This window comes from Macrotis lagotis, chromosome 1 (assembly GCF_037893015.1).
Source record: "Macrotis lagotis isolate mMagLag1 chromosome 1, bilby.v1.9.chrom.fasta, whole genome shotgun sequence".
NCBI lineage: Eukaryota > Metazoa > Chordata > Mammalia > Peramelemorphia > Peramelidae > Macrotis > Macrotis lagotis.
In genome coordinates, this window is record NC_133658.1 from 107,844,042 (window position 1) to 107,851,491 (window position 7,450).

Here is a 7,450-nt window from a genome sequence, read left to right on the forward strand (position 1 = left end):
AGTTACTGTGCTGTCTTGAGAATACAAAAAGAGTCAAAAGATAGTCCTTTCCCAAGAGGAGCTCATAATCTAATAGAAGGTCATTTCAGAAAAGACAAGTAGAAAACTAAACATCAAAAAGAAGGTAAGAAAAAAAAAGGAGGTAAGAAAATGGTTCCTGGTTTTATCTCTTTACATGGTGAAGATGAACAGAGATGCAATGAATACCCTCTCGATTGGAGTCAGGAGATTTGGACTTGATTTCCTAACAATATGTCCCTTGGGAAGTCATTAAACTTCTGTGAACCTCAATTTCCTCACCTGTCAAATGGAAGTGTAATATTCTGCCTATTGTGTGAGTTTGTAATCCTTATAAGTTTTATATAAATGAGTTATTATCACTATTACTTGAAAAGAAAGAGAAAAGATTCTAAATTAAAATGCAACAAATTTAAAACCAATGAAGGGGAATATTTCTTTATGTGACACATAGTCATTTTAGTATGCAAGATTTACTACCACTGGGTATTCTGATTAAAACAACTTAGCATGAAAGACTGTGTAGCACAGATTTAAGTAATATGCTCAAGAGGGCAGGAGAAAATAACACTGGGAGGGGTTTCAATCCCTAGATTTTAATAGGTGAGCCAAAGGGAGAAGAAATGAGAACCAGATGTGCTGGTTCTTTTGTCCTAATCTATAGTTGACTTGTGGAAAGATGGCTTCAGAAAGATGTTGGCAAAGTCTCATTATGCTTATTTCCACTGCACACCATAGTCATTACCATTGTATGGTACTGCTCGCCTGGGTGTGCTACTGGGTTTTTAAGCCTCTCTTAGACACATCTGGCATCCATTGCTGCCATTTGGGAGAGCAAACTGGTTGGGAAATGTAAAATGTTATCCTCCCCTAGAATACATCTTACTAATGTGAATCATGTCTCTGCCTAATCAAGATCCAGGGATAAAGCTTCCTATTTGATTCATATATAGATTTCTCAAGCAGAACCATCCTTAAGTATAGGAAATAAAAATGTATATATATTTTTTACATTAAAACTTATGTAAACCTCTACAACTGTTACCAAATCACTAAGCCTTTCCTTCTGGAAATAGAAGGGAGAAACCACTTTACCATCATTATATAAATCTGACAGTTTCTATAATATTTGAAGAATGATGGCTGGTTATGTTAATAGCTGGAGTTCAGGAACCATCAACTCAAATCTCTTTAATAGATATGAATTTGTATTTACTTCTGACAGACCAGAAAAAAATAAATTAAAATCTCCCATAAACTAGTCAATTCAATTGGGTTTAAGACAGTGTAGGAGGCAGAAAAATAATGAAATCAATTCTGTTTTCATCCCTCATAATACATAGTGTGAGTTGCTCTGGCTAATGAGGATATTACCCAGTTGGAAGATTGAGCAAAAACAGCTTTCTGACCTCACAGCATTAAAGCCAGCATAGGTAGGAGGTAACAAAGAATATTTAAAATTGCTACATAGAGCTGTGCTCGTATCTTTCAGTCTAGGAAGTTAAATATAATCTTACCCCAGGCTAGCATCTAGGTCATGGTTTGTCTCATTACCAAAAGAAAGGAGAATATTCTGATCACACAATCTCAGATATGTTATAAAATGTTCAAGTCCCTTCTAGCATTATCCTTGAGCATCTGCCCCTTCGACTCACCTTGGGAACATAAAACTGATTCTCAAGAAGAATGGTTTTAATGAATTCTGATGTCTTGTACAAGATAGTAGCAGGTTGTAGTTACATAAGCTACCCAGTAAAAAAAAAATCAGCAGTGGCAAAACTATTGCAAGTTTAACATTCTTCTCAAAAGGTATCTCTCTAAATTGAAAGACACTGACATATTCTGTCAAGAAAACAGTGTTGGGTATGTATAGGTGTGAGTGTCATAATGAAGGGAAATCCCATTCTGATGATATTTTTCCAGTTGCCTTTGTATCTAAAAACCTAATATGCAAAGTCCTTTTGACTTTGTGTCCACATCAGAGATTGGAGTTAAGAAAGACAAACACTAGAAACCCTTTAAAATACTTTATATTTTATATCAAAATAGCAAGGCTGGTAATGTAACAAGAGTAAAATATAGAAACATAAATATCTAATTTATAGTTTCACACAAGAAGTTTAAATGTATTAGATATAAAATATATACATATCTAACATATCATATATCCATATTTACATATATATATATATATATATATATATATATATATATAATGCATACCCATTTGGACATATGTATACACTCATGTGTGTATGTGTGTATACTCATATATATGGTACTCATTGTCCCATATATACAATACATATCATGTGCACATAGTATGGAAGCTTATATTGTCATGTACACATGTTTGCAGTATATTCATGTGTGCTCATATGTGTCTAATGCATATGTAGTGTGCATTGCATTGCTATGTGTGTAAGTATATAGACACCTGCATATATACAGACATTCCCCATTTAATATCCATTCTTTCTCCTAACATACTCTAAATTAACATATATAACATTGGCTTTAAAATTGTATGGATCAGATACATATATGATTTATATTGTACAATATATGTGTGCATTCCATATGAGTATAAAATATATGTATAATGCATAATAGTATAAATTTTGATAGTTATGTCACACATATATCTTGCCTCTTCCACAAACTAGATATGGAACCCTTTTTAGGGCAGGAACACTATATGTGTGTGTGCATATTACATATAATATTTACATATAGAAACCATTTATGTGCATTTATTGTGTATAATCCATAATTGGGGAAGATAGAATTTCTTTCCTTTTCTATACCTCCCTCAATTAAGACACACTCCCTCCCCCATTCCATGTACTCCAAAGTTACATGAAACATTTGGTCTTGAGTCTATCAGATTTTATGTTTAGCACTACATAAGATTTATCCTGGCATAGAATGAACCTTTTATGTTTTATATAGTTCACCTGCATCAACCATTATAAAATGGTAATTCTAGGCTGGTTCTGCAGGAATCAAAAGATAAAAAGTTAAACTCAGGCTCTGCAGTTTTATCTTTAGCCATAAAATGGAGGAGATTATCTTGGAGGTCAAATACTAAAGTGGAAAATATTGGACTCAGATTCCAGAGACCTGGGTTCAAATTCTAATGTAGTCATTTATTAACTATGGTCAGGCAAGTCATTAATCTCTCAGCCTCAATTTCCTTTTCCTCACAATTGAGACAATAATACTAGTACTGACTACCTCACAGTAATGGGAGGGGGGCAACTAGGAGAATCACTTGTAGACTTTATCCACTATAAATACAATGATTATGATATTTATAGGGGAGTATTAAAGATCTAACTGGAAATACACAGACTATTGCCCCCCAGCTTCTTTTCAAAGACAGGAAATAAAGGGTAACCATAGATGGCTTGTATGGTCTTAAATTTATTATATTTTCCATTTACATACAAATATATGTGTGATATATATTTATACATATGAACATCTGTTTATATACATGAACACCTTGCTAAATGCTAAATATGTTTATGATATGTACAAGGCTGACATGAAGTAATCTTAGATAAGAAAATATAAGCATGAGATGTGGGAAGGACAAAGAGAGAACAGGAAAAGATTTGAGAAGTTAAGGAAGATGGTAGTGATTGTGAAATAGAGATTAAAGGAGCCTGAAATAAGTCGGGGGGGGGGTGTCAGGGGGGTCAGGAAATCCAGTGTCAAGTTAGAGGTGTGAAGGCAATGCCTTTATGCTTTCTCATTTTCACGTCTTAACTTTCACAGTGTTTCCCAAAGATGAAATTATGGGGCTTGTTCTTGCCTCCAATGACTTCTAAAAAGTAAACATAATTTGTTCCCTACTAGTCATTTTCTATCTCATAACCCCATGTTAGCCCTGGATTAGTGGCTTCATTTTGCCTAACACAGATTTAAAATCGCATCCCTATTGTCATCCCTAAATCTAACTGATTTCCAAGTGTTGGTTCATAAACATTAACAATTCCTTCCTGATTCTATTATTCAGGGGATCCTTGGAGCAATCAGCACTGGTTTCTTTAAGAGGATACACACTTGTTCTCATAAACCATACTAATGGTCTGTTTTTTTTTTTTACCAAAAATATTTTCATTCCTGCTGATATGCAATTTCAATCACCATCATCCTGAGTACTTAGACTCTAAGGGCCCTCCAGACTAGACCATTTATTAACCAAAATATATTAGCAACCCTATCCACACCTCCCTTGCATTGTTAATTTGGTAGTTCTAGGGACAGGATTGCGCAGTTATTTGTTAGTTTCCCAGCATTTAATAAGCTTATAAACTCTGACAATTTTGACAACCACTCCAGACTCATAAAATGTAATTTTTATGACTCTCATTTATGTGGGTCTAATCCTCCCTGGCTCACAGATTTACTTAACAGAGGCAGATGATAACCATGCTGAGTTTATAACACTCTTAATTCATGTTTTATTTTGAGGAAATATTAATTTGGCAAATGGTAATGTAGGCTCCTGATATATAGGCATAGGACACTTTATTCCATTCCACACAAATGATTTTTCAGCTCAAGGTTTAACCACTTAAAGCAAGAATGTTCTGGACTTGAAATAAAAAGTACTAATCCTGTTGTTAGGACATTGGCAAGCACCTCATAATTATCACCAAATGCACTAGGGAAAGAAGCATTCTGGGATGGGAGAGCAAAGGAGAAAATAGGAGCAAATTAGTCCAATTCATATGTGATTTCATTTTCATCTTCCAAGACAGAACTTTTGGCTCTAAATTTGTGTTCTAAATAAATTATCTAATTTCTATCTTATCTACTACTTCCAAACAAGCAAGGTACCATTTAAAAATAACATCTTTTTACAAGGCTAAGTTATCTGATGTCTTCAAATCACTAATTACACTGATTAAATTTTTTGTTAGATTTTGCTGATAACTAATAGTCATATTAATATAACTTATTATATGCTTTAGTTTCAATGATGTCTATAAATCTCCCAGAAATAACATGTATATATGTATATATATACACACATATTTAAATGTATGAATATATGTCCACACATATATTCTATATTTATATATGTTGCAGCTGTATTACCTTTTCTCTTGAAGATAATTGAGAATCATAGAATTCTTAAGGTTTAGAACTTGGTTACCTATATCAGTCTTTGCCTAAAGAATGAAACCTTTCTATAACATCCAGATGATCATTTAGTCTCCACTTAAAAACTGTCGAGGACAAGGAGCACATTATCTCGCAAAGCAAGTCAATTCATTAATGAAGAAACAAGAGCATTTATTCCCTAGAGTCATTTTACCATGGACCAATGGATTTAGCACTTTTAATTGCTTTTGAATTTCTGATAAAATTTAGAAATGAAAATTCAATAATTAAATGCTTTATAAATTCATCATTCTTTGCAATTTAACATAAGCAAAATGACTAGTAGTTTCCAAAGTTCTAAGATCTAGAGACATAAACCCTCAAAATAAAAACAAGATTAAAACAGATGATTGGGGTATATAGAGATAAAAGAGGCAGATAAGCCTAACAATTACAACTCTAAATGCAAACGGACTAAACTCCCCTAATAAAATTTAAAAGTTACAAAATAGACTGAAATGCAAATTTCAATGCTATGTTGCATCCAAGAAATACATTTAGTCCTGAAAGATTTAAAAAAATTCCAAAAAATGTGGTCTAAAATTTAGTATGCCAAGCTATGAAAAGTGAATCAGCACTAACTATTATTGGACAAAGGTAAATTCAAACCAAAAACTATGAAAAGGAAATAATCAAGGACATTATATTAAGTAAAAAGCTTCTACATATAGGCATATCATTCTTACATGAACAGAACCAATATTACTTTGATTCAAATTTCATAAAGGAACAGTCATGATCTTGCCAGGAAAAAAAAACTGTATAAGAAAAGTAAGAATAGAAGATACTGACATCTCCATCTATGTGTCTCTGTGCTCCCTTTGGATACTTCCTCTAATAATATAAGTTCCAGTTCATTCATATCTGTTCATTATAATTGTATGTATGAATATATGGATATAGATAGATATAGATTTTAATCTTCCCATAAATATACCATATCTCTAGAAATTATGAACATATTAATGGTGAATGTGATCTATCTATTAATTACTATTTTCACAATATGAATGAAGCATCTTTGTTTTTCCAGTCAGACATTTCTCTTAGGAAAATCTTTATACTCTCTCTCTCTTTACTTCCCCATTTGTAATTATAATTCACCATTCACTTCTTAATCAATCAGTTAATAGACAAGTTTTCATTAAGCACATACACTATGTGCTAGGTGCTGGGGATACTAATATAATGAATAAATAAAACACCCTCTCCTTGCAAAGAACGTCCATCCTAATGGGAAAGGTACATCTATATATGTACAACATATATATTATATTAATAAATATACATATGTATGAATAGATAAATATAATGAATACATAGAAGAAAATACAAAGTAGCTAAATACAGGGCCATTAAGAGTAAGGACATTTACAGCTGAGAGGATCAAGGAATCATCTTTATGTTGAAAATGATGTTGAGCTGCTCTCTGGATGAAGAGGGACATTTTGTGAGGTGAAGGGAAGAATTGCATTCCAGGCATGGGGAATTGTAAATGCAAAAGTTTAGAGGTAAAAGTTTAGGATAGTACATTTAGATGACTATGTGAGAAGAAAGAATGGGAGATACTGCAGAGATTTTTTTTAAAAAGGCAAGATTTTACAACTGATTAAATCTGTTGGATTAAAAGAGAATGAGGAATTGTGGAGCCCACCAAGTTTCGCAGGTTTGTGTAATCTAATTTAAATTGGCTTTCGGCTTTCCGGCGGTAAAGATCTCCCCGAGCCAACATGCCTCTCGCCAAAGACCTCCTGCACCCCTCTCCCGAGGAGGAGAAGAGGAAGCACAAGAAGAAACACCTGGTGCAGAGCCCCAATTCCTATTTCATAGACGTAAAGTGCCCCGGGTGCTATAAAATCACCACGGTGTTCAGCCACGCATAGACAGTGGTTCTCTGTGTTGGATGCTCCACTGTGCTCTGTCAGCCCACTGGAGGAAAGGCAAGACTTACAGAAGGATGCTCCTTCAGATGGAAGCAGCACTAATAACTGAATCAAGATGAATTAGGAACTGTAAAAAATAAAAGAAATTTGCTTAAATAAATAAATAAACAAATAAATTGGCTTTCGTACAGTTCTACATAGATGAAATTTCACATTTCATTTCTATACCTAACTCCAGCCTGAAATGACTCCTTCTTCATTTAAATCTCTTAAACTTCCTTGTCTCCTTTAGCACTCAGTTCAAACACCACCTCTTACATTAAATGTTTTCTGTTCCTCTTAGCAGCTAGTGCCCTCCTGCCAAAATTACC

The 7,450-nt window shown here is 33.5% G+C and overlaps 1 pseudogene; it reads left to right on the top strand.

Moving 5' to 3' along the window:
- Positions 1-6,911: 6,911 nt before the first annotated feature.
- On the top strand, positions 6,912-7,181 carry LOC141513986 (small ribosomal subunit protein eS27-like; annotated as a pseudogene).
- Positions 7,182-7,450: the final 269 nt, after the last annotated feature.